The 27582-nt window shown below is 36.7% G+C and overlaps 1 protein-coding gene across 4 annotated transcripts in view; it reads left to right on the top strand.

Annotated features, from left to right (window-relative positions):
* Positions 1 to 6180: 6180 nt before the first annotated feature.
* Positions 6181 to 27582, top strand: part of LOC150104890 (uncharacterized) — a 183719-nt gene continuing 162317 nt past the window's right edge. For 2 of the 4 annotated variants that reach the window (XM_090395408.1, XM_090395410.1), the window contains exon 1: positions 6181 to 6296. The gene's annotated coding sequence lies outside the window, so the exon portion shown is untranslated. The other 2 variants (XM_090395409.1, XM_090395411.1) reach the window with 1 other exon arrangement.

Below are 27582 nucleotides of genomic sequence, written 5' to 3'. Positions count from 1 at the left end.
GAGACTAACAGCCAAAGGTCAGTTTCAGATTCAGAAAAAGTAACAAAACCTGAAACTACAGAGAAAAAAAAATCACTCCGAAGAACACAAATGAAGAATTAAATAATAATTGTCCGGTTGAAGATGAAGAATTTCCAAACATTGAAATAATTCAAACCACCTCGGTAACACAAATTACAGAAAAAAATAAAACGGATTTAGAAAACGAAGTAGAGAAATCAGAATGGAATACTAAACAGACCCCAGTAAAGAGAGCAAAAATGAAGTTTACGCCAAAAGCCGGAAGTCAAAACCCAAAGAAAAAAAATTAAATAAGAGTCTGGAAAGAAAAGGCTCTAGAAAACTTTCACCTTTCTAACTATGACTTACAATCTAAAAATCATTACACTAAATGTAAACGGGCTAAATAATAAAACATCGATTCAACTAACAGCTAATTTAATATTTCAACACAGACCCGATATACTTATGATACAAGACACTAGACTACACAACAACACTGACCCATCAAACAGCTTCAAATACAAGTTACAAACAATGTACCATATCGTTGCCGAAGAGGCTCAGACCAATGGAATAGGCGGAGTTACTACACTAATAAAAAAATCGGGTAACCTCCAAATATTATCACATAATGTCATAATCAGGCATAGAGTTCTGGAGGTCCAGCTCATTTGGCAGAAAAAAATACACAACATAATTAACATATATGGACCTCCCACACATAATCATAAGACCACCTTCTGGGAAGAAGTGCGAGACTATATTCAACAAAAAAATAACCCAATAATAGCAGGAGATATAAACTTTACAGAACAACCACAAAAGGATCAAGAACACCCAAACTTACTTCCGCAGAAAAATTTCACAAGAGTTTTCACCCACTGTGGCCTATCAGATGCCTTTAGAATTTTGCATCCCCAAAAGAAGGAATTCACATATTTTGCACCAGGAAATGCCTCTAGAATAGACCGTATATACATCCAAACATTCAGAAATATAACGGTCAAAACTGTACAACACACACCTGTCATGTTCAGCGATCACCATATGGTGATGGCTGAACTACAATATCAACAAACAGAAACAGCTGATAAGTTTACAAACAGAAATTTCCCCCTATGGAAATTTAATAAACACCTTAAAGATGACGATGAATTCAACAATAACATAGAGAAAATAGTTGAGGAAATAGAATCCATAGAAAATGCTATAACAGCCTGGGAGAAATTTAAACACATGACATAACAAACAGCAATCAAAATTAGTAGAATAAAAAAGCAGCAACAAAGGAACAAACAGAACGCGGACATGAAGAAATTATCAAAATGGTATCACCACTATGATAGAAATAATGAAAACATCAGAACAGAAATAGAAGAAATTAAAAACTGCATCACAGCGAAACAGTTTCAGGAAATAGAAGGGGCGTGGTTACGTGCTGGTCTCAAAATAATTGAAAATGATGAAGGGAAGACCTCGACAGCATGGCTGTTTGAGAAACAACGGAACGCAAAACAGAGAATAAAAACCATAACATACGAAGGCCAAACTCTAAACAAAGATTCCGAAATAATTCGTGGTGTTCAAAAATACTTTTCTTCACTATTTCAAGAAAAACCCAGCAGTCAGGAAGAAAGAGAAAAATTCCTTTCACTCCTCCCCAAAATCACCCAGCAGGAGGCCGAGGAGATCGACGCACCAATCACCTTAGCAGAATGCCGTCTTATAGTGAAACAGCTCCCGGATAACAAATCACCAGGTGAAGACGGACTAACAGGCGAATTCTATAAAGAATACTTTCCAAAATTTGAACATATTTTTATCAAAATGATCAACACGATGATTACAACACAGACAACGCCAGCAAAATTCAACACAGGACACATTGTACTACTACCAAAGGTTGGGGATCAACAGAAGTTACAAGACATAAAAAACTGGAGAGGCATAACCCTACTGAATACTGATTACAAAATAATATCTAAAATACTTACAAACAGAATACAAAAGCACCTCCATAAACTTATCTCACCGGCACAATCATGTGCAGTGAAAGGAAGAAATATTCTTGACAGAATAATGCACCTCCAATGCATTTGCGATTATTACAGCCTCACAGAAAATCCATGTATTGTAATGGGACTAGATATTCAAAAGGCATTTGACACAGTTAGCCACTAATACCTGTTTGAAACACTAGACCGAATAGGCATTTGAGTAAACTGGAAAGAAACGATTAAGCTTTTGTACAGAAACGCGGAAAGTAGGCTGATCATTAATAAAAATCTCTCAGCCTCTTTCCCAATAAAATGTTCTATCCGGCAAGGAGACCCACTATCCATGGCTTTATTTGTTCTAGAACCACTCATTATAGCCATTAACACAAACAACAATATCAAAGGAACACATATACATGGAGAAAGTGACGCCAAAATTTTGGCATATGCTGATGACGTCACTTTAACACTAGGAACACAAAAATCTTTGGACACAACACTCAAAATAATAAAAGACTTCAGCAAAACCTCAGCACTGAATGTGAATCTGTCAAAACCCCACTGCAAAATAATTGGAAAGTGGGAAAAACCAACCAAGGATTCCTTCAGGAATACATGTGAATAATTACATACCGGTTCTGGGCATCAACATTGGAAGCTCAGAATCACACGTAGAACAGTGGAAAGAACTCCATGACGGCATAAAGAAGAAAATCAATGCAATGCGCCCTAGACAACTGTCCATCAGAGGAAGGGCCCGGGTTTGCAACATCTACCTAACATCTCGCCTGTGGTACAAGATACACAACACCCCGTATCACGGAAGGTGGGCGGAAAAAATACACAGGCTCTGCGCTACATACATCTGGGGCTCTCAGTATGAACCCATGCGCAGATCAACACTCTTCCATGAAGTTGAAGCTGGAGGTTTAGCATTGCTAAACATCCATCTGAAAACTCTCATCGGCAGGGAAATAACAGCAGCCCGAGCACACACAAAAACCTATCATGCCTATGCGGCAACATTCTTACAAAAGTGTTTGCCGCATAGGTTTATAAGCTCACTTCCAAACATAAAATAACCAAGCCCGAGAATATTCAAAGAAATAGCCGAAGGGTACACATATATAATGAAACACTCAGATACCAAAAACTTACTGACAATCAAACCAAGAAAACTATACAAAACATTAAGTCAAGTGACATTCCCGCCTCCCCAACACAGGGAAATAAGAAAAGGAGAAATTAGGCAAGTCCGGTGCTTAACAAAGTTTTCCGACTTCCAATATCACCAAAATACGAAACATTCTTCTATAAAGTACATCATGCCTCTCTCCCCACAAAAATCCCATTACAAGGCCCAGCGAAGTGTCATTTCTGTCCCAACCTAGAAACAATATATCATATTATGATGTTCTGTAGCAAAACGTCCACAGTATGGAACACCATACAGAAACTCCTACATAAGACACAACCATTCTCTGAAAACACATTATTTTGGTTGGAAGACCAAAAAATGAAAAAAACAGAACTAATAATCATAATAATAACAATGTATGCAATATGGTCCCACAGATGTGACAAAATACACGGAAGAGACACCAGACCAAACATACTAGAAAAATTAACAATTATTTAAAGGAAATTATCAGAAACACTACATAAACCAAGAGCATAACAACACAGCAATGGAAGAAACTCGGCCTAATTGAAGAAGGAGAAGAAGAAGGAAAAATAAACTTATACCGATAATTGAACCCCCGATAATGGAACCCCCGTATATATATATATATATATATATATATATAATAATTAAAATAAATAAAAGTTTAAAAAAATAATAAAAATATTAATAATGATATATAGGTACGCCTATATATAAGGGATAGGAATGTTATATATATGTATATCTAATTGTGTAAGGGGGAAAAAATGTAAATGTAAATAGCAAATTACTCCTTAAGATAAGTTAATACTACTCTAGTAATAAATATGTAGATTAAGATATATTACCACAAATATGTATATGTTCTTGCATATACAGACGCAAGGACGGTAGATATGTCAATTGTAAGAAATGCAGATAACAAAGTTCATAACATGATAATAACCCAAAATGTTAAAAGGATATATTATCCATTTATAGACCTGTAACTAATTCTGCAATTCAGAAAACTTTGTACATAAGAAATTACAGATTTATCTCTTAAGTTAAGCAAACAATATAATGTTAAAGCAAGATGGAATTCTTTTTTGTAAAAATAAGAGTGCCTACAAAAAAATAAAATCTGCATGAGATATAGAGATACTACCAAAATATATGCATATGTAAATGTAAATAAAAACATAAGCAATGTATGTATTTTAAGAATAAGATGTGCATTTAAATTAAGTTAATAAAATAATCATCCAAAATATGTGAACAAAGATATAAAATGAAGATATATGTAAAACGAATTGTACATATGGAAAATGTCAATGCTATCATATATATGTATGTATATGTATGTATATATATATGTATATACATGTATATATATATATATATAAACGAGAATAGACTGATCTGATAATAGAACTTATAAATAGACTGAAATCACTATGTAACATATACCAACAAAAATAACAGCTCAAACAATTCAATAGGACAATAAGGAAAATAGAAATTGAGCATGTGATGTGTATCTTATTTAAACAGTGATTGTAAAACAGGTGTCATAAATATATTGTAACGAGTAAATGAAAATGCCTAATAGAATTAGCAGCCTATGTACAAATTGTAAATAGCTGTATATATATTTATTTTTAAATGTACACAGCTGCTGTTGTTGATACAAATAAACTCATTGGAAAGCAGCGTGTGCGTCCACAGCGCTAGGCCACCTGAACTAAGAGCGTTCTAAGTTCGATTCTAGAGAAACTTATCCCTAAGCTTTTTTGACTGGTTCCGCAATTAATCAATCTCTAGCAAAAGCAAGTAGGATTTTTCTCCCAGAAACTAGGGGTTATTCATCCCCTAAACTCAAAAAAATTGACCACAGAATCCACACTATTTTCAGATAAGAAATATAATGTTAGGATTAGGTTCCCCGAGATGGCGGCACTTGTCAGCCGCCTCACTTCACCGGATGCCATATATAATTAGCGATAGTTTTGGGCCGATTGGCTACCGGTGGAGATTGAACTTCCCCCTTGTTCTCTGAAAGTTAGATAAATCCCAACTGCCTCATCTATTCCCTATAGGGGCATAAAAGGTATTAGGGAAGTTATTTTATTTTATTGAACTATTACATCTTCAAGATTGGCAACTAGTACTGGATGAAATTGTCTTTAATACTTCGTGCTGCAAATATGAATTGGTTGTTACTTGAGTTAGGTTAAGTTATTACTAAGTCCATGTTTAATAAGATAAATTAAAATTACCGAATGCTTCCGGTTATACCGCCAGATCACGGCATGTGATCTGACGATTTTTCGGCACTCAGTTCTGCCTGCTGTCGAGATAAAAAAAAAAAGAAGAAGCTTATATTTTCATGTGTTTTCTCTGGGTATATGATCCTATTTCGTTATGCGAAAGAAATAAACAGAAATCAGTTTTCGTTATTCAAAAGTCTTACTGATACGTGGAAAAACCAAGCATCGCTTGAAATACCGCTCCCCTTCCTTTCTTTGTGATACTTTGGACAATGACCTTTGTAATTAGATCATGTACCGGCCTGGTTGGCCGAGTGGTTAGCGTATCTGCTCTCCAGCCAAAAGGCTGCTGGTTCGAATCCCGCTGTCGGCATGGATGATTGTGAAAATAGTGGTAGAGGTGATCGGCGGTAGGTGGCAGTGGTGTAGATGATGAAGGTAGTTGCGGTTAGTGGAGTAGTGGAGACGGAGAGCTGTAGAATAGGTGCCCTCCCTCGATGAGTCCTTGGATTCCCTGGAGTTGTTATGTAATAATAATAATCTACGCTACGAAGTATGCACTTCCTAAAGTAAATATTTTTTAAAATTTTATTCTATAATAACAAGATATCGTAATTTGCAGCTTACTATTACTTAACTGATATGTACGATTTGTGATGGGCATATAAGTTTTGTGCAACTGCCGAAAAGAAGACCTTTAATAGAGGTAACTTTTATCACATGATATGAAATTATATATTTCAAGCATTAATTTCTTAATTTATAAGGGGGCGCTACGTACGCCGTAAACGCGACATCCGGGTGCCATTACTTATGGCTCCTTTCGAGATATGTGAATTTCTAAAAATGTGTCAACAAGAAGTAAATAGTTAATTATTTTGGGTAAGCATATATTTTTTATTTATTTCGTGAACTTGGAATCGAACGATTTTAGAGGCGCATATCGGAACTAGGTAGGCGCACAAAATTATAATATCAGAAAATATGTGAAATAAAATTTAATGATCGTTTTATTAAATTGGATAACTGCTCTTTGCATCGTCATTTCCACACCTATTTTTATGAATAACTTTTATTTTTAATAATTTCATATATCGTTATATATATAATATAAATTGTGCGCAGAAAATATGCTTCGTTGTTCATCGCTATAAAGCAATTTTAATTGTTTCCGCGTTTATGTGAGATGTTCAAAGTTGAATACCTGCAAGATGCAGGTTTTTTTAAATGTCCTCTGTGATTCATGTTTGCTATATTCCGTAAATTTCTTAATTTAGTGAAGTATTTTAAACATTCCTTTCCTCTTTCTGATATATGTATATTAACATCAATTTTTTTTAAATGACTGTTGTAGAATTTTTAGTTATCTGTGAATGTTTTCACTATGTATTATCGCATCATGAAGAATTGGTTGTTTATTGCTCCCCCCCCCGTCACTCTCCCATATGACACTTGACATTGATTCCATTTGTTCACTTGGTGAATTAAAGCGAATTATTTATTTCTGTTTATTTATTTATTTATTTTGTCCTTCATCGAAGTTTTAATCATGCTAAAAGTGTATAATAGTAAACATTTTCTTTGCAATTACGATAAATAAAAAATTAATGGTTTATAATAGTGTATTCAGATATTGTCGTGGGTGTACTAGTAATTTGGTATTTTGCGAGTTTTTTTGTTGTATGCCTAGTCATTTTGATTTGAGTTATGTTAAACTGTTTACTTAGAATTAAGTTGTAAGAGATATTTAGTAACTTAATTATTTACTTGATAAGTTTCAGTATGAATTCAGTGTGCATTTAATTCATTATCGAAAAAATTATTTATTAAAATATAGCTTTAATTTAAAAATATCATAAATAAGTAAAGTAATTGATTATATTGAAAATTGTTTATCTGGCAGTTGATTCTAAATTTTCTGAAGCAAAATGTTTTGTTGATCCGTAAGAAGGTTGTTATGTAACAGAATTTAAAACTTGATTTTTTTTTTTTTTTTTTTTTGGAAACCATTTACTTCATATAAATTTTTATTTTTAAAAGTTATTTCTTTTGAAATAACTAAGTTTAAAAAAAAAAAAAACTTTTAACCAGTATAAGACTTCCTTGTATTTTTGTCTGTAAATTGCTTGCGTTCTCCTGGCCAGTTATTAGAAAGAAAAACCCGAATTTCTTAGAGGGAAAATCCTTTCACCTCCATATGAGACTGGCTAACTCATTCTCATCCGAAAAGACCTTTCATCCTAGACATGATTCGAGCCCAGGTCTTTCCAGCAAAAGGATATTGTCGAAACTGACTGAGTACAGAGATTCATATATTTTATTATTGTGCACTTGTTGTGATCAATGGGTAATACTGTATTTTGGATTATTAGACTTGCTGGTCAATAAGCAGGCAAATGACAATTTGAAGAATGGTATCCAAATTCCATTGGAAGGATTTTTATGAATAGTTTGATGGAGATGACAATTGATTAAAAAAAAATAACAATAATAAAAAAAATTGCCATTGGTTTTCTTTTAAGAGGAAGAAATAAAAATATACTGACAGTAAAAGATTTTGAAAGTGTAAGTCAGTATGAAATTAAGTAGTCTGTACTTCATAATTTCTTATTTCTCTTAGAGTTTAAAATTGTCATTGGACAGTCGGGGGGGGGGGTGGCCTAGATAAATAAACCTATATATTATAAGATAAATAGTGATCCAACATTATTATTATTTTTATTATTTTGTGACACCCCCATTTCAAAGTCAGATATATGTAGAAACTTTGAAAGTTTCAAAATTTTGGCCAAAGAGCATATACAGTCCTCCACATCAGAGTTTCCCTAGCTTCTGCTACTTAAAAGACTCGAGCACTGCCCTTGTAGCTATATATTTGTCTTTTATTGATGCATTTGATAAAGGTTTCACTGATCTGACGGCTCTTTCGAGCTGGTTGGTTCTCTTCAGAGAACCAACGTGTATCGACTCTGTAGTCAAAAATTGTAAACTTTTAAAGTTTCTACATATTATATTTGGTTTTGCATTAATGTTGGATCTTTAATATCCTCCATTTTTATTAACTTACATCACCAAAATGAAGCTGTATAGGTGTTTCTTTGATAAACCTATATACATGTATATTAGTTGTGTGTATGTGTGTGCATGTGTATATGCCATTAATTGGTTTCATTAAAACATGAATAAATACTTAGTTTTCTTATTTTTATTTTTTAAAAATTATATATACACACACACACGGGGGTGGGGGGGTTGAAAAGTTGTGATAATCGCCATGCAGTAGAACATCAATTGAGTGTTTATCAGAATTTTTCAACCTCCTCCCCTTATATATTTATCATTTTCATACACAAGAGCCTGCAAGGCCTATAACAAATAAGCACCATGTGTGGGCTGGGGTCAAGAGCAAAGTAATCTGTTGATATTTTTCTTAAAGAGCTAGAGAATATAGCTCTGGAAGCCTCCATGGGAAAGACTGTTATATAAAACTGAGTAGATGGAATAAGATAACTCAGAATACTTGGTTTGGTGAGTCAGCATTTCATCTGCTTAGCTCATAACTTGTAGGCTTAACAGAAATTAGGAAGGGGGGCATGATGTGTGTCATTTTTGCAAAACAATGCCCATGGAAATATCTGTAAAAGAGACAGTGCAGAAACTATCCTTGAGACAGTGACTAAATAGTCTTTGAGAAAGGGGGGGTATAATTAATCTACTGAACCATTCTCTTGTGAACTGCATCAAGAATTTTAAGAGAGGGTCTTAGAGGCACATTTCAAGTGTGAGAGAAGTATTTCAAGGTTGGGTGGATTTGAGATTTGTATACAGAGTAAGCAACTGTGTATACAAATCTCAAATCAACCCAAGAGAAGTAATGTCTTGAGCAAAAAAGGATACCAAGTGTCCCAGAAGTTGAAGATGCTATAGAATTATTTGCAATAAAGCTGGGAGTAAGAGTGAGTTCAAGAAGAGAGATCTAGCCTTGACTGTTAAGTTGAACGTTATCAAAGGTAAGTGGAGAACTACAATTTTTTTTTTTTTTTTTTTTTTTTTTTTGTGAGAAAACAAATGCAAAATTGTGTTTTGAAAGCATTGAAGATAACTAGATTGTTGTCACCCACTGAAGGATGTGGAAAGTAGTGTTTTGGGGTAAATGATTTTGAAGCTTGAAAATGTTTAAGTATTGCAATATCTGTTGTATGAGTAGGAGGAGTAGAGAATACCACCATCAGTAAATCTGTGAATAGTTCTGAGGTCCACTAAAGCAGGTCCTTCACATTATATAAGGAAGGAGGTGGATGAAGTAATATTTCTGAGGAATTTGGTATAAAAATTATGAATTGCATTTATGAATAACATTATGACTATCATCTTATCTCTACATATCATAAATTGCATTAACGAAAATTACATTTTATGGAATTGCTATCTGAGAGTGAGAGTTCATAATAATTCCTAGTACCTTCAAATAGTATCTATCCACTTTCCAACAGGCTGTTTGGAATGTCACCACTAGCATGGATCTTAATGATCTCTTTTTTGGATAGAGATGAATTTCATTGCTCAGTGTTGAAACCACTGCTCTGCTATTGGAGACTTAAGCTTGGGGAGTGGGGAGAAACCCTCATTAGGTATAACATCCATTCATTTCCCAGTGACATGCAGTCGTTTTGAATTATGGCTGAAATATCTAAAGCTACAAGGCCGCTATTTTAAGTCTATCAATATCCACTATTTCTATATACTTACATTGCCAAAATGAAACCATATGACTCTTCCTTTGATAAACTTATATATGTATATTAGTTATATGTGTGTGTGTGTGTGTGTGTGTGTATTCCTCTAGCCAGGCAGTCTTTAGTGGGATTAAAAACTCGGGTTTCTGGGGGGAACCTTCCACCTTTAGATGAGACCATCTAAGTCGCCTTCAGTTGAAAAGCCCTTATAAAGGTTCCTCTAGTCCTAGACTGGATTTGAACTTGGGTCCAACCAAAGGGCATCGGGTCCCAATTGGTGGTATGCATATCCTCAGGGGTATATGCTGGGCCATTCAGGGGTACATGAAAAATAATCAGTAATGGCGGAAAAACAAGTAAAGTAAACAAAATGCAAAACGTTAGTTATAGAACAATAAATGTCAGTATTTAAAAACAGCTATTTTAAAAACAATGGGTACAATTTGTAGAAATGGGTTAAAAAGGGGTACACAAGTGGAAAAAGATTGGGAACCACTGCTCTAGTGCCTCAAGTGACATACATGTTGGTTGTCAGTATTTAATTATAAGATTTTGGTCTGTGAGCATTGATGCTTATGATTACTTTATATATATATATATATATATATATTAAGTGCTGATGAATTCAAAATAAATCTCAAAAACAAGATACTAACGTGGAAGACATTGAAAGAATTTTAATTCTAAAACTTTGCTATGTACTGGCGTTAACTATAAACTTTTAGAATTGGCATCCTGTGATGAGATTTTTGACTCTGTGGGGGTGTCATTTGATGATAATAAATGCAACATGTTAGAGTGCAAAGTTACGTTTTGAATGTAAAAAAAAAAAAAGAGTTATGAACTGAAAGAAAATAAATGGAGTAATTGGCAAAAAAAACTTCTCTTTTAAAATAAAAATTTTCATTATTTATTTTGATAATTGTTTGCCTTATATATATATATATATCAGGCAGGGGCGAATATTCTGGGTGTGCAGTGCTGGCAATAGCAATATCACCGACATTATATTTTTGTATTTATTCCCATTAAAGACTCCTAATTGATTCCTAAAAGTAAACACAATACACTAATGCTTCATGAAGAAGACACTTTTCTATGCATAAACATTGCATCACATTCGCGTTAATAGCCTGAGTGTGCATTCAAAATAAATACACCTTTGAGCCCTTTGAAAAGATGTTCAGATGGTGCAGTGGGTCAAATTCTTTGCATTCTAGTAGTTTTCAACCACTCAGGAGGCGAGCTCTGAGACAATAGCACCTAGAAGCTATGATTGGTTATTGTGTCAACCAATCCAATTGAACGTTGTCATGAGTTGCTGTTTTTGTTTTCTGAGTTTCATCTGTTTTGCATGCGTGAAATGTGAATTGACGTGGCAGACAAGTTTTTAATATATAATTTTCGATAAATTTATAATTCTGCTGCCCATATTTACAATGGGAAACAGTATTGTTGCCGAAGGAGGTAAGCATCGTCCTCCTCTTCCAAATTTTATGCCTTTCAGTAATTCAAATATACCAACCAAATATAGCATTCTCCTTCATTATTGTTTTCTAATATACAGTATCTTAAAACAAACACATTGTCCCCTCCACTCTGCACAGATTTGATTACAATTAATTGGTAAATTAAAATATTGAAAGTTATCCTACAATTAATTTCATTAGGCCAATTAAAATGAGCACTGATGTGCTATACACACTTAAAACTTTCATACATCGATAAAAATGCAATCATATGGTTAAACTGATGAATTTTGTAGTGCAGGTTACATAAGTCACGACAGCACACCCAACCAAAACGGGCACACTATGCCATTGATATACACACACACACACACACACACACACACACACACACACACACACACACACACACACACACACACACACACACACACACACACACGAGCGAGCGCCCTTTCCAGTCATGTCCTCTTCTCGGCAAACTCTAACCTTGAAGAACATCCACACCAAGTTGATTGGGAACACACTACTAATTTATATATATGCAAGGATGAATTTGAAAGAAGAATTATCGAATCAAAAGAAATAGTTCTGGACCCTTCATACTCGAACAACAATCTAAGCTACAATTTGCCTGATTCCCTTAGCGCAGTAATCCAGTATTGGCTCTCTAAAATTAGCTGTCGCACACATTCAACTCATGCCAACAGTAGCTTGCAGTCACCTATTCAAATATGACTGTTACTATTCTACTTCTTTTTATTAAGCTGGAAAGTCCATGTTTTTTACCTTGTTATTTTTATAAGTCTTATGTTTTTTCTTTCTCACCTGAAGAAGTCGGAGCACCGATGAAACTAGTCGTGATTTATTAAAGGTTTTTGTTATACTTTCTCGGGTTCTAGTCAGTTAAATTAATTTTATAAATATATATATATACACTATGTTTTCTGAAGGGCATTTTATGTAATTACCTTTAAAAGCCAACTGGTTGATCAAATGGTTAGTCTCTCTGCTTATCAACAAGTATGTTCAAATCCTACTGTGGTGATGGAGGTTTGTGAATGACTTTAAGCGGTAGATGAATTTCATTCTCTGGTATGAGACCAGTGTCATGGAACATTTCAAGCCATTGAAGAGATTTAAAAAGTTTCACATTTGATGTCTACAGCAGGAGTTTCTGGATTATTTGACCTACAACTTGTTAATGGTACTTCTACTAATGTGATAGCATTTATACCATGAGCATGGCTTGTTTTGTGGATGGAATTCACATTAAAAAATAAATTAATTAAATGTTACATGATGCATAATAAAATTAGTTTAATCCTTTTTCCAAGTGTGAGCAAACAAAGTTTGCGCCTGAAAGCATCTTCAGGACTGGAGTAAGGTAGTACAACACCAGGACAACTCATTGCAAAGGTGGAGAAAGCTACCAACCCTCCTATCTCAGTATTTCCTATAATGCAAAACACATCTCCTTGCGGATATGTCTAATGTTATGCATTAAGGGAAGGGCCACTACCCAGACTAGTTTCGACCTTTATTGAGGTCTCTTCAGTGGGAGCCAGGCCCAAGTTGAGATACCAGGCAGAAGCATTAGCAGGTCATCTCTACCTATAGGAGTTGCCAAATGGTGTGCCTAAACTTTCAACTAGTTACATGATGCATTTAACACCATCTTCCAACACAAAGATGTGCACAAGTTCACATGAAGAGAAGAGAAATAAAACTAAAAGCCTCATTGACTGTGGCATTGTTGATAGTGATATCCTCATGCTGGTTCAGGATAGAAGAGTGTACAGAGGATTTGAAATTGAAAGTGACCATCACATGGATAAAAATGAATATCATATTGAAAAGAACAGTACGTAAGAAAGTTTTAAAAATAATTAAAGTTGTGCAGTTTTTTGTATAGTTGAACTCAACTATACAAACATTATTGAAGAAAAATGAAACAGAAAACAAGAGCCAAAACTTGGAGTCTTAGTGGAAAAACTCTGAAGAAAACATTGCTTTATTTAGCTAGGGAGTTGTATGGTGAAATTGTCTGCAAAAGATAGAAAAATAAGAATGCCATGGCGGACACTAGATTTTAAAATAGCAGTCCTGGAAAAGAAGAAAGCTACTAGGAACTTTTGTTATAAAAGTTCCTATCAAATAAGTTGGCAGATGCCCTAAAAGAAAGCAGAGAAAAATATAAGAGAGCTAAGCTATGCATAAAAGTTGCTAAACAAAAGTCATGAGAAGAGTTTGGTAAACATATAGAAAATAAATATACGGAAGGAGGTAGCAAAATCTTCTGGAGGCTATTGAAAAAGCTTGGAAATGGAGGAGAGAGTAGTGCAAAAGGAATCAAAGATGACATGAAAACTGGGGACAAGGATATCCTAGATATCTGGTTTAATTACTTTGAAAGACTGTTAGACAAAACAAGCAGCAACAGAACAGTACTAGAAAATTTTCAAGAGAATGCAAACAGTACATATCAATACTTGATAGAAAAAGTCATCAAAAACTTGAAATGTGAAAAGATAGATGGAGTAATGATATCTTACCAGAAATGCTTAAAAATGGAGATATAAAAGGTTGTACAATTCAGAGGACCTGGTCAGATCCTCTGAATTCCAGATGATTGGAGTAGAGCTTTCAATAGTTCCTATCTATATATATATATATATATATATATATATATATATATTCATTTTTCTAAATTAACTGACTTAAACCCGAGAATTATAATACAATGACATTTATTTGAAAAAAACGCAACATGTTTCGTCAAAAATGACTTCTTCAGGCGATAAGAACATAGAAAGATAATAAAAGACACTTAAATTAACATTGACACACTCTAAAGCTATACAATTATAAAGCCATAATATTCGACTGTAAATTACAGTTATTATGAGCTTGAACTACAGTCCGAGTTAAAGTTCTATTGTTGTACACCTGTGCGTGTGTGGAATCACGCGATCTCCAGTATCTAATAGTAGAGTTGAAAGAGTCTGCCAAATTATAGCTAAGATTATTATTCAAATGAAAAGGGTCTAAGGTGATTTCCCTTGACTCGACAATGCGGCGCTCTATTTCATCATGGCTGATGTGTAGGTTTGAAGTCAATGTCCAATTTATTTCATGTTGGTGGCCTTCGTTGTTCGTGTTTATTGAAAGCAGGACATGGCCTGACAGAGCAGTTGCTCTGGTTCTCTTATAAGCATTGTCTCTCTGATGCTCTTCGAGACGTAGTAAGATAGATTTCTCTGTCTACCCATAGTAAGGCTTTCCGCATTCACAAGTGACCTTGTATACACCTGGGAATTGTAGAAGGTTGTGAGGTTGTTTATAGTTGTTGAAGCGTGATATTATTTTTGGCAGAGTCAAGAAGCACGTTTTTATGTTAAACTTCTTTAGAATTCTGCTCAGCTTTTTGGATAGTGTGCTGATATATGGCAAGACGATATGACCTTTGGAGTCATCCTGTGTCTCTACGTTGTTACATTGACGGCGGGATAATTGGTTGTTAATACTTTTTAGAGAGTAGCCATTGTTTTTAAAGGTCCATTTAAGATGTTGTAGTTCCTTTTTCATTTCTTCTTCATCTGACAGTACAGATCTTGCACGATTTGCTAGAGTTGATATAATACCCAACTTTTGCGCTGGATGGTGATGGGAGGACGCATGCAAATATCTGTCTGTGTGTGTTGGCTTTCTAAAAATAGAGACTTTAATTGATTCAGGTGTCTTGGTGAGTTTAACATCTAGGAAGCAGATGGAACTATTTTCTTCAATCTCCATAGTCAATTTTATATCTTGATGGCGGTTGTTTAAGTGGTCGAGAAACTTGTTAAGATTCTCAGTACCATGCTCCCATATGAGGAATATATCGTCCACATATCTAAGCCAAATTTTTGGTTTTAAAGTAAAAGAGGAGATCGCCTTTTCTTCAAAGTCCTCGAAAAAAATGTTGGCTAACACAGGAGAGAGAGGGCTTCCCATAGCTAATCCTTTGACCTGTTTGTATAGTTTACCTCCAAAGGTCATATCGTCTTGCCATTTATCAGCACACTATCCAAAAAGCTGAGCAGAATTCTAAAGAAGTTTAACATAAAAACGTGCTTCTCGACTCTGCCAAAAATAATATCACGCTTCAACAACTATAAACAACCTCACAACCTTCTACAATTCCCAGGTGTATACAAGGTCACTTGTGAATGCGGAAAGCCTTACTATGGGCAGACAGAGAAATCTATCTTACTACGTCTCGAAGAGCATCAGAGAGACAATGCTTATAAGAGAACCAGAGCAACTGCTCTGTCAGGCCATGTCCTGCTTTCAATAAACACGAACAACGAAGGCCACCAACATGAAATAAATTGGACATTGACTTCAAACCTACACATCAGCCATGATGAAATAGAGCGCCGCATTGTCGAGTCAAGGGAAATCACCTTAGACCCTTTTCATTTGAATAATAATCTTAGCTATAATTTGGCAGACTCTTTCAACTCTACTATTAGATACTGGAGATCGCGTGATTCCACACACGCACAGGTGTACAACAATAGAACTTTAACTCGGACTGTAGTTCAAGCTCATAATAACTGTAATTTACAGTCGAATATTATGGCTTTATAATTGTATAGCTTTAGAGTGTGTCAATGTTAATTTAAGTGTCTTTTATTATCTTTCTATGTTCTTATCGCCTGAAGAAGTCATTTTTGACGAAACATGTTGCGTTTTTTTCAAATAAATGTCATTGTGTTATAATTCTCGGGTTTAAGTCAGTTAATTTAGAAAAATGAACATATCCCAACCCCGAGTTAATAGTACGTTTCATATATATATATATATATATATCTATATATATATAAAAAAGGAATAACGTTGAATGCAAGAATTACAGAGCAATTTCTCTAAGTGTTTCAGCTACAGTTTATGCAAGCATACTAGAAAAGAGACTGAGAAAAATTGTGGAAGAAAAACCTGGGGAAGAACAAGCTCTGGTTTCAGGTCAAATGGATGTTTAGAAAATTAGATTTTCACTTTATGACAAATAGTTGATAAATCATAGGCATATGAAATGAATCTGTATTTTTGTAGATCTGGAAAAGGCATACAAGAAGGTGCCCAGAAAAAAAAACACTTTTCAGCACACAATAATTATATTGGATAAATGGAATATTATACAGAGCTGTCAGCATTTAGAATTGGGGTGGGGGGGCAGAAGACAGGAAGATGGTTTGATGTAAAATGAGGGGTAAAACAAGGATGCACATTATCTCCACTCTTATTCATCGTCTATGAAAGAAATTCATAGATGATTAATTATGAAAGAAAGTGGCATTTTACCTGAATATCAGAAGAAGAAATACAGTATACAAGACAGTGTGTACTGTAGTTGGATTAGAAATAAATTGCTTGATCAAAGACAAGAGACCACAGATATGAGGATTCTGATAAAATTAGGGGAATGAAAAGATGACATCAAGAAATTCTAAACAGTTATTTTGCTATGTGGCAAGTTAACCATGCTACTGGCCAAGACGTCTATAGATGTCAAAAGTTATCATGGATGCGAAGTGCATATTAAAATTATTATTATTACCCCAAGACCTTATGGAGTCAAAGACTCATCTGGGAGGTCCTTTTATCACACACACATCTCATCATACCGAGCCTTAAACACACTCAAACTCTTTACAGACACCACACTCTCTCAGGCAAGGCATTCCAATCATTCACAACTCTGCATGAAAAAAACCTGCCTCTCACTCCCTTACCCACACCCTCTTTATACAGTTTCCAGGGATGACCTCTGGTTCTCCCCTGATCTCCCACTATTCTCTGTAGAACTTCTCCACCATTGATCTTATAATAGCCCCTTACCAATTTGTAGGTCTCTATCATATCTCCCCTCTTCCTCCTCTCTACCAGACTCTGCAAATTACATCTTCTCAATCTTTCCTCATACTCAACATTCCAGAAGTCAGAAACTACCTTAGTCAGTCGCCTTTGGACCCTTTCCAATATCTCTTCATCCTTCTGAAAGCCCGGTGACCAAATCTGGCACAATAGTCCATGTGTGGCCTAATCAAAGCCTTATACAACGGAACAAGAATCTCCCTACTTCTACACGTCAGTGTCCTCCGCATCATTCCCAGAAGCCTTTGTGTTGTCTTCACAATTTTGGCGATGTGTCCCCTAAATTTTAGATCCTTATCCACTATCACCCCCAGATCTCTTATTTCCTCTACCTCCAACAATATATTCTCACCAAGCATAAATTCTGCATCCCATTTTTGTTTTCCAAATTTTAAAACCTTACATTTTGCAACGTTGAACTCGCATCCCCATTTCCATGCCCAATCACTCAATTTATTCAAGTCTTCTTGCAAGGCCACAACATCTTCACTACTCTTTATGGTTCGTCCCAACTTTGCATCATCTGCAAACAACTGAATATCTCCATCCAAATCTTTGCCAATATCATTAATATACAAGTTAAATAGTAATGGCCCTAAAACAGACCCCTGAGGCACTCCACTGGTGACTTTCCTTTTCCTGGATATCGCACCCCCATACACAACTTGTTGATACCTATCAGATAGCCAGTCTCCAATCCAATGCAATAATCTAATATCCAACCCCATCTGCTCTAGTTTGACTTTCAACTTATCATGAGGTACTCTATCAAAAGCTGTTGCGAAATCCAAGTATATTACTGTGTGTCCTTCTCCTCTGTCCAAGGAAGCAGTCACTTTACTGTAATAAGTAAGTAGATTACTAAAACATGACCTCTCTTTAGCAAATCCATGCTGTCCATCAAAGATTATACCATTGTTGTCTACCCAACTCTGGATCCTAGTTCTCACAAGCTTCTCCAACAACTTAACCACAACACCCGACACACAGATAGGCCTATAGTTTGATGCTTGAGTTCGATCACCTCCTTTATGAAGTGGCACAATCTTGCCCTCCTTCCACTCCTTAGGAACTTGACCAAGTGCAAGACTCGTATTAAAAAAATATGTCAAGGCAGGTGTCAACTCTCTGGCGCTTTCCTTCAGAATATGCAGTGATACATTATCAAGTCCCACAGCCTTATTTACATCTAGTTTACTCAACTCCCCAAACACCTCTTGCTCACTTACAGTCAGTCTCTCCTCACCATCATCAACTGCTCTCAATCTCTCCATGAAGTCACATTCACAAGATTGAAAGATCTTTATGAACTGCTCATTAAGTATCTCCACCACACATTCTGCAACAGCTGTCTTTATACCATTTTCTCCAATCAATGTCATCCTTCCATAATCATTCTTTCTTTTGCTGGCTGCATATCGAAAGAACTCCCTAGGATTCTTTTTGGCTTCATTAGCTAACTGCTGTTCATACCTCTCTCTGTAGCTACTCTCACCAGCCAAGTCACCCTCCTTGCCTGGTCTTTGTAGACCTTATGAAATTGGTTATTTCCATTTCTCTTATGCTGCCTCCACAATGCCCTTTTTCTCTGTATCGCATGCTTGATCTCTTTATTCATCCATTTCACACCTACCTTATTTAACCTTCTCACCCTTGGAATACATCTAGACATTGCATCTGCTAGATAGTTTTTGAAAATCCTCCAAGCTGCATTGATCTCTTTTCCAGCTAACTCCTCATTCCATGCTACACCTGCAAGCTATCTCCTGAGCTCTTCATAATCACCCCCCCCCCTTGTAGTTCCACATATATCCTTTTCTCACAGGGGTCCTCGCACTGCTGGCAACCACCCAGGTAATCACCTCATGGTCACTCTCACCAATTGGTGGATGATTTGACACCTCATTTATAATTACATCCTCTGATGAAATGACCAAATCCAAGACCCTCAATCCTTGTGTGCCCTCTGTTACATACTGTCTGAGATAGTTATCCCTCAAAAACTCAAGAAACTCATTTTCTTTACTTCCAATTGCTATCTCATCATTCCAGTCTATATTGCCATAATTAAAATCATCCATGATGATCACCCTTTTCTTATTTGCTTGGCTAATTTGACAATACATTTCACTATCACCACCACCATCCACATTACCTGGTCTATAACAATATCCCACCAAATATTTGATTCCATTCACTTCTATCTCACACCATACTGCCTCAAAACCACTGGCACTATTTCCGTCTTGCATCTCTACTTTGTATGGACATAACTCTTTCTCTATCATCAGTAGCACTCCCCCCTTTCTTTTTACCCCTTCTATCCTCATGAAACACATCATGCCCTTCCATTTCTATTCCTGTCATCCTCTTCCAACCATGTCTCACTTATTCCGACAATCTTTGGGTGAACAGACGCAATTAGTGCAACCATTTCATCTGCCTTGTTTCTTATACTTCTAGCATTGGTATACAAACACAACAGCTCATTTCTGGATCTACAGCTAGTTCCACTGATACCACTCACTCGATGTGATCTCTCAATGCTAGACTGGGTCCATTTCCCTTTCTGCTTCTTCATTTTAGAACCCTTTTCAATTCCAACTGTTTCCTCTTGATCCCTGGTCATCCCATTTCTTTCCTGCCTACACATGCTGTCACCTCCTCTTGGAGAATTGTAATACCATTGGTATTACATTGAAATATATGATGGATATGAAACGTATGAGGATGCGTATTTGATCCATAATGGACGGTAAGGTGGTTAAAGGAGGAAGAATGACTTTAAAAAAGTGCTGATGATAAGGAGATATCAGAAGCTAACAAAATAGTTCATTTACTGAGTGGTCATTTTGCAAGCATGTATCATCTAGGTTAGTGATATTGCAATGCCAGAAGTGACATTAATTGATGGAAGAAGTTGAGTTGGAGATGCTTAAGATATTGCAGAATCTTAATGTGAACGTGGCCATGGGATTAGATGGATTATTGGCCCATGTAGTATGAGGATGTGCAAGGGAATTATCACCTTTTATGACCAGGCTATTTAATTTAAGCCTCAGCACTGGAAGGTGTGCCAATGGAGTGTAAAGAGGATAAAATAGTCGCACTGCATAAAGGAGACTCCAAGACAGAAGCAGCAAATTATAGGCCAATCAGCATCTCAGGAGTGGTGGTTAGTATTGGAAAAATTAGTAAAACACAGAATTCAGGATTTTGTGAATATGAATATGATACTTTCTAAGAGCCAACATTGTTTTGTGAAGAGTGGGTTTTGCCTTAATGATTTATTTACTTTTTATAATAATGACAGTGGAGTTGAATAAAGGAAACAACTATTCAGTGATATTGCTGGATTTTGCAAAGCATTTGACAGGATTATACATAAAACTCTGTTACATAAATTGGAGCAAATGGGGATGGATATGAATCTGGTTATTCAGATTTGAGGGTGGCTGGTGGACAAATATCAAAGGGTGGTTTATGGAGGAGTTTAATCCAGTAGAAGGATGATGACTAGTGGTGTACGATAGGGCTCAGTACTTTGGCATCTGTTGTTTAATTTATATATCAGTGATATAGGAAGTGATTTGATGGCATATATTCAATTGTTTGCTGATGATGCAAACTATGAAGAATTAATGAAGGTGATGTAGAGATCCTGTAGGATGACTTAAACAGATTGGCATTATGGGCAAAGGTGAGTAGTTGCCAGTTTAATGTAACCAGGTGTAAGGTGATAATAAGAAGAAATCACAAGCTGTGTATATATCGTTGAAACTGAACTGCAGCAAACTGATGTGACTTGGAGATGATTGTTGGCAGGAAGTTGAAAGTTTAGATGGGATATCGCAAAAGTAGCCAAAACAGCACATCAGATTACATGATTGTTGAAGAACAAATACTGATAAGCAGGGATGGGAAAGCTATTATCGTCCTTTATATGACTTTATAAAGGAAGATAATAGCAGTCTAAATAAGGCCATATTTAGACTGCTGTGTGAAGATCTGGTCACCTGTATTCTGTGTGGATGAAGAAGTTGTGAAGACGATCCAGAGGTGAGTGCCAAGACGGGCAAAAAGAAACGAGAGAGGAGATTTGATAGAAGCGTTATTAAAGATGTTTTATAGGATTGACAGTGAAGGGGGGGAGTTGAGAACAAGGGGTCATTGCTAATACACTCTTACATAATTTCCCCTGGAAATTATATAAGAGTGTAGTTAACAATAGTGTTATTATTAGATTTTTTTGTTTGGAGGGTGGTGAATGGGTAGCCAGAGGTGGTTGGGAATGCTTCGTTAGTAAACTTAAGGAAAGATAAGTTAGCTTAAGGAGAGATATGATAGGTATTATGTGAATAATGGGTCTCCTGCGGTGCATCATCTGACTCCAAGGAGATACCCATATAATAATAGCACGATAGTACTATATAATAGGAAGTTTGGTTGTGATGTAATCCTTTCATATAATACTATCATACTATTGCTATATGGGTATCTCCTTGGAGTAGACAGTTAGATAGACAATTTTCCTCCAAATTAATCTAATCTACGGGATCAAAACATTGTCAGGTCTTATATTTTGGTCTTCTGAGGCACTTCTTACTGTATCAATTTACCTATATCTTCCTCTCGATCTTCTTTCTGCTATCCTCCTGGAAAAAAAATACTTGGTTTGCTAACTATTCCTCTCCCATTCTGTTTAAATGACCATACCACCTAAGATTAGTGCTACTCATGCGTTCCTGAATGATAACATTGTCAAGTTCTTTCCCAATATACCTTCATTTTGAATGATTCTACCATCTGACATTAGCTGTTCCTCTAATATTTCTCAGAACAGCTAGCTATACCATGTCCACTAAAAGTACATAAATAACTGAAATGTTTTACTCGTTCCATAGTTTCTCCATTTTTTTGTTTGTCGATTTTCATACCGAATTTATTACATCTGTTATTCACTTTAGTTAGTGAATCCTGCTGACTTCTGCTGAATTTGTTTAGGAGTACATCTGCATAAAGTAAGGAGGTGAGTTGAATATCTCCAGTTTTGATATTAGGTCTAATGCTACTTTTCTTCATAATGTGATCTATTTAGATAATGTACACTGTTGTCTCACACCTTATATAACATCAACCTAACTTACAACTCAAATTTAGACTATTGCTCATTAAAATGTACCATTTATACTGTTATGTCGTTAAATTTTCCTTAAATCTCGTTTAGTTTAATTATAAGCTTGCCTCTCTATAATTACTATTAGACTCTTCCTATATCTCACTGACTTAAATCTCTATCACTACCTATGTTCTTACTCTATGGGAGGCAAAGTAAACTACTCTGGCTGATCTTTAGATTGTACATGTGCTTATTCCAATTAGTAAAGAATGCACTTAGGAAGTTTTGATACATGTTATTGGGACAACATGTCATACTAAGATCAGATCACAAGCTCCTGTCCTTCATCTCATCCATGAAGGATAAAAATCAGAGAATCACATGGTGGTTTTTTTGAGATGCAGGAGTTCAATATTGAGGTGAACTACATTCCTGGAAAAGAGAATGTTGTAGCTGACTACCTGTCGAGGTCTTTGGATTCAGATCCTGTGGAGAAACCCTGCCCAGATGAGGAGATTAGCTCCCTGTCGTGCACAAACAAGGATTATATAACTTAATAGTGTTTAGTTTAATGAGTAAGGGTACTAAATTGTTCACAAATGTGCTTTTAAAGTCTGGAAAAGTTTCCCTGAATAAGAGTCTTCTATTATAGGAATATTGGGTAGTGCAGCAGAAAAAATAAATTTTGCCAAGATCCGAAAAGGAACTGCCCCAGACAGCTAGATCAAAGGATTCTTTCTTTGTTAAGGACGAAGCTTTATTAATTGGAATAAGCACGTATACAATCTAAAGATCAGCCAGAGTAGTTTACTTTGCCTCCCATAGAGAGTAAGACCATAGGTAGTGATAGAGATTTAAGTCAGTGAGATATAGGAAGAGTCTAATAGTAATTATAGAGGCAAGCTTAGAATTAAACTAAATGAGATTTAAGGAAAATTTAACGACATAACAATGGCGCAGCCAGCAGGATCTCCAGGTCCGTCAGAACTGTCCTTCATTGTTTGAATCACCTCTTGATACTTCCAAAAGCCTGCATCCACGTGGTGGGTCACTATGGTCATCAGATTAAACTATGCTCTGCACCTGGCGTTTTGTTCCCGCGTCTATTCTTGATTTGTTTCGGGCAATCCTTGTTTCTACTGCCAGTTCATAGGATACGTCCATGATATTATTCCGTCGGAACTTTCAGCGAAGGAGCGAAGACAGCATATGACAACATCTCACGCTTTAGTACTGGCAAAAATTCAGACATCGAAGGGAAAGGCGCACTGTCCGATATTGTACCTTCGCCAAGAAACACCATCAGGAACTTCCAGTCTACGGGAGAAGTCGAATCATCATCCAGCAAAATAGGCGAAAAAACCATGAGAAAAGGGTGCAAACTCTTTTTATTCTCCCTTCACTCCCCTCCCCCCTTTTTTTTTAGCACCCTGTTACTAGCTGCGATAGCACCCTCTTACTTTCTGCGATCTTTTCCCACCCACTACTTTCTTCGTCCGGAGGGATTTCGGCACACTGTGAGATCTCTAGCAACGTCTTCCAGAAAACAAATGTGCGTCGCTTTCTAAGATTGCCAATGCCTCAGGCCTCCCTGTGACCTTTGGACTATTGTTTACATCTAATTTATCCATTCATTGAAAGGAGATAATTCTTTTCTATCTACAGTTAGTACTTTATTTCTTCTGCTCGAGTACAAGTTTTTTCTCTCAGCTGATTTTTCTGACTTGTTCAATCCTGAATGAATTGTTTCCTTTTAAAAGTTCTTCATTCAGGATGTAACAAAGGTCCCCCCTTTCTAGAAAAAATTTTCCCAAGATAAATTTTTTCTTTAAGCATCCCTCAATTCTCTGGGAAGAACCTTTCCCTTTTGCCTGGGTCTTAATTCGTATCTTGATTGAGCAAAATCCTCATTTAGCTCATCAATCAATTTCTCATCTCCTCTCTGATTGCCCTGTGTATGCTTAATTCCCTGGTTCGCACCAGAGTATCTCCTATGTTTGTTGTAGTTGGGAAAAAGGTCATTCGAGGGGAATGTTCTTCCTCTTCTTGTGCACTCCCTCTTCCCCGTTGGCTCACCGTGGATTCCATCTCGTTATCTCGTTGTTATCTCTACGGTGGTTGCCCACTACTTGAGGTTTTATCCTTTCCTCCCACACACTCAAGTGAATCTCCCAAGCATACCAACCTGTCAGACCTACATTTGTAAAGTTTCAGTCGGTTTGAGTGCACAACCATGGTCTTTCCCTGGCATGCCCTTTCTCTTATCCTGAATGTCACTGGAGACAACTTTTCTAGGATCTCAAATGGTCCCTCAGCACTTTTCCCAAATTTTCCCCCTTTCTTATTACTGGAAATTTTTTCTAGTAGGACCAGATTCCCAGGATTCAGATCTTTATACCTTTACATATGACCTTGCCCGTTGTGAACATATGTTGCTGGACTCAGCTACCATTTCATAAGCCATTCTGTTCTCCCTGATAAGATTATTCAAATAGTTGTCTACATCAGGGGAACCTGTATTGACATTTGAACTTCTGAAGTCGTTTTGGAATAAAGGCTCGAACCCATAGAGTAAGTCAGCAGGAGCCTCTCTAGTAGCAGCATGGAGAGCTGTCCTACATGCAAACAGAGTGTCCTAGATGGGTGTCCCAGTTTGATACTCTAATATGTGCTAGCTTGGAAAGAGTGTGCTTAAGCGTTCTATTCATCCTCTCACACATTCCATTTCCTTGAGGATGATAAGGAGTAGTGAATAGTTTCTTAATCCCTAATAGTCCACACAGCTGCAACATAATTTCTGCGGTAAAATTAGACCCTTGGTCTGACAGGAGGGTTTGAGGTGTTCCATACCTGGAAAACATTAGTTTGAATAGCTTATTAGCCACAGTCTTAGCTGTTTGGTCCTTCATGGCTGTAGCTTCAGGAAACCTCGAGAACATATTAATTATTATAAGAATACACTTGTTGCCCTTCGAGGTGATAGGAAGTGAGCCAACAATGTCCATGGCCACAGCCTGAAAAGGATGCAAGGGGATTGGGAAAGGTTGGAGAGGAGCTTTTCTTGTGATGCTCGACTTCTGCTGACATAAGTGGCATGAAGACACATATGCTTCGACATCCTCTCTCATTCCTCTCCACAAATATCTATCCTTTACTCTATTCCATGTCCTATGAATACCTTGGTGTCCTGCCAGGTCCGAGTCATGAAACGTGAAAAGCACCCAAGGAATCATGACCTTCGGAACTATGATTTTTTCTTTCCATCTTCCAGAAACGTCTTGTTTCGACAACAAAAGACCATTCTTGTCTATATGCAAGGTATCATGTAACAATTTCCCATCAGAGATCCTTTCACCATTTAATAGCCTTTTGTATATTCCCCCCCCCCACACACACACACATTGGATCTCCTTTCTGAGCCTCAATTATGTCGGTCTTTTCCCAAACTTGAAACTGAGGTTTTGTAGCTCCTTCTTCCTCTCATCTACCACAAGTACAGAACTAACAATCTCCTCATCTGTCTTCCCCCTCCTCTTCTGCTAGGCCGACTATATCAGAACACCCTAAAGATTCCAACGAGGATGTCTCCTTACATTCTGGTCTTATAGGTGCACTAAGCTCACTGTTTTCCTTTGTCAGCTTCTCCTTTTTTCTTGAATTTCCAGTACATGTTAGCACCCTTTCCATTCTGAGCATGTAATTCCTTTCTTTCCTTCTTACCTCTCCCTTGAAAATTGACTTCTCTTCTGGAATAACTACATGAGAATTTGTATTTCTATAAGAAGTCATTTCCTAGAATTAGTTTCAGATGGGGGAGGGAGTTCCTTGGCAAGACTATAACTTCATGCCCAACACACATGCTATAATGGGGCTCCAGTTCTCTGAAATAGCTTTCTGATATCATGGACACTTGGGAACCTGTATCTATTAATGCCCCGAATTTCTTTCTGCAGATCATTCTCTCTACTGCGATTCGAAATAAATACCCTTGATGTCGGCTATCCCCTTTCCAGGTTTGTTTGATGCAACGTGTGATTCTCCCATTACGTGATAGTTTCCCCTTGTGTTTCCTCTTTTGACAAAGCAATTTCGGACAAGATGCCCAATCCTACTGTGGTGGTAGCACCTTGGGGGGGGGCTCTGATGTGACCTCTCATTATCTCCATCTTCTGAAGACAAAGGAGATTCTGCAGTGTCTCTATCAGACAATTCTTCCAACCGTTGCATTACCGTGTCCATTTTTTCAAGCAACGGTCTCTGCAACCTCTCAACTTCCTTGTGGATTAGACTGGTTGTTTTCTCATGCTGAAAGGAGCTCTCCATGTTTCTTGTAGATGCTGTCGTCAACTGACCAAGCACAGCATCTAGGCATTCCATGACAGGCTGTTGTAATTTTTCTACTTCCTGCCTGATTAATGAGCGAACTTTGCTTAGATCAGGAACACTAGCAGAAACCTGGCAAACTGATTCGGCTCTACTTCCCTCATTTTTTTCGGGGCTTTCTGCCTTTCCTTCATAATGCCTGGATCCCTGTTGTTATCTGTTCTCTTCCCTAATTACATTAACTGACCATATGTTAGCTGTGGGACAGATGTCACTAAGCAGTAGTTCTTTCTCTCTCACGGCAGCATAGCATTCTTCCAAATTGGTTATTTCCTTACCGAAAGCCGTCTCCTTTATTTCTGGTCTTAGTCCAATCCGAAAGTGTTGGAAGACTGCCCAGTCCAAATGGTGCTTGTCTTCACTTGAGACGTTTAGGTACTGGAGAGGTCAGCAACCTGTTGTGGAAGTCAGACACACTCTCCTTATCCTTTTGCACCATTTTCTGCAGCTTCCACAAATTAGGCCCTACATTCTTTATCCTCGAAAACTGAGATATAAGGATTCCTTTGAATTTTGAGTAGCTCAGGGTCTCCTTCAGA

This window comes from Typopeltis vanoorti, chromosome 7, assembly GCF_054136105.1.
Source record: "Typopeltis vanoorti isolate ZY-2024b chromosome 7, IOZ_Tvanoo_1.0, whole genome shotgun sequence".
In the NCBI taxonomy this organism is placed as follows: Eukaryota; Metazoa; Arthropoda; class Arachnida; order Uropygi; family Thelyphonidae; genus Typopeltis; species Typopeltis vanoorti.
This window is presented reverse-complemented; position numbering and strand designations above follow the sequence as displayed.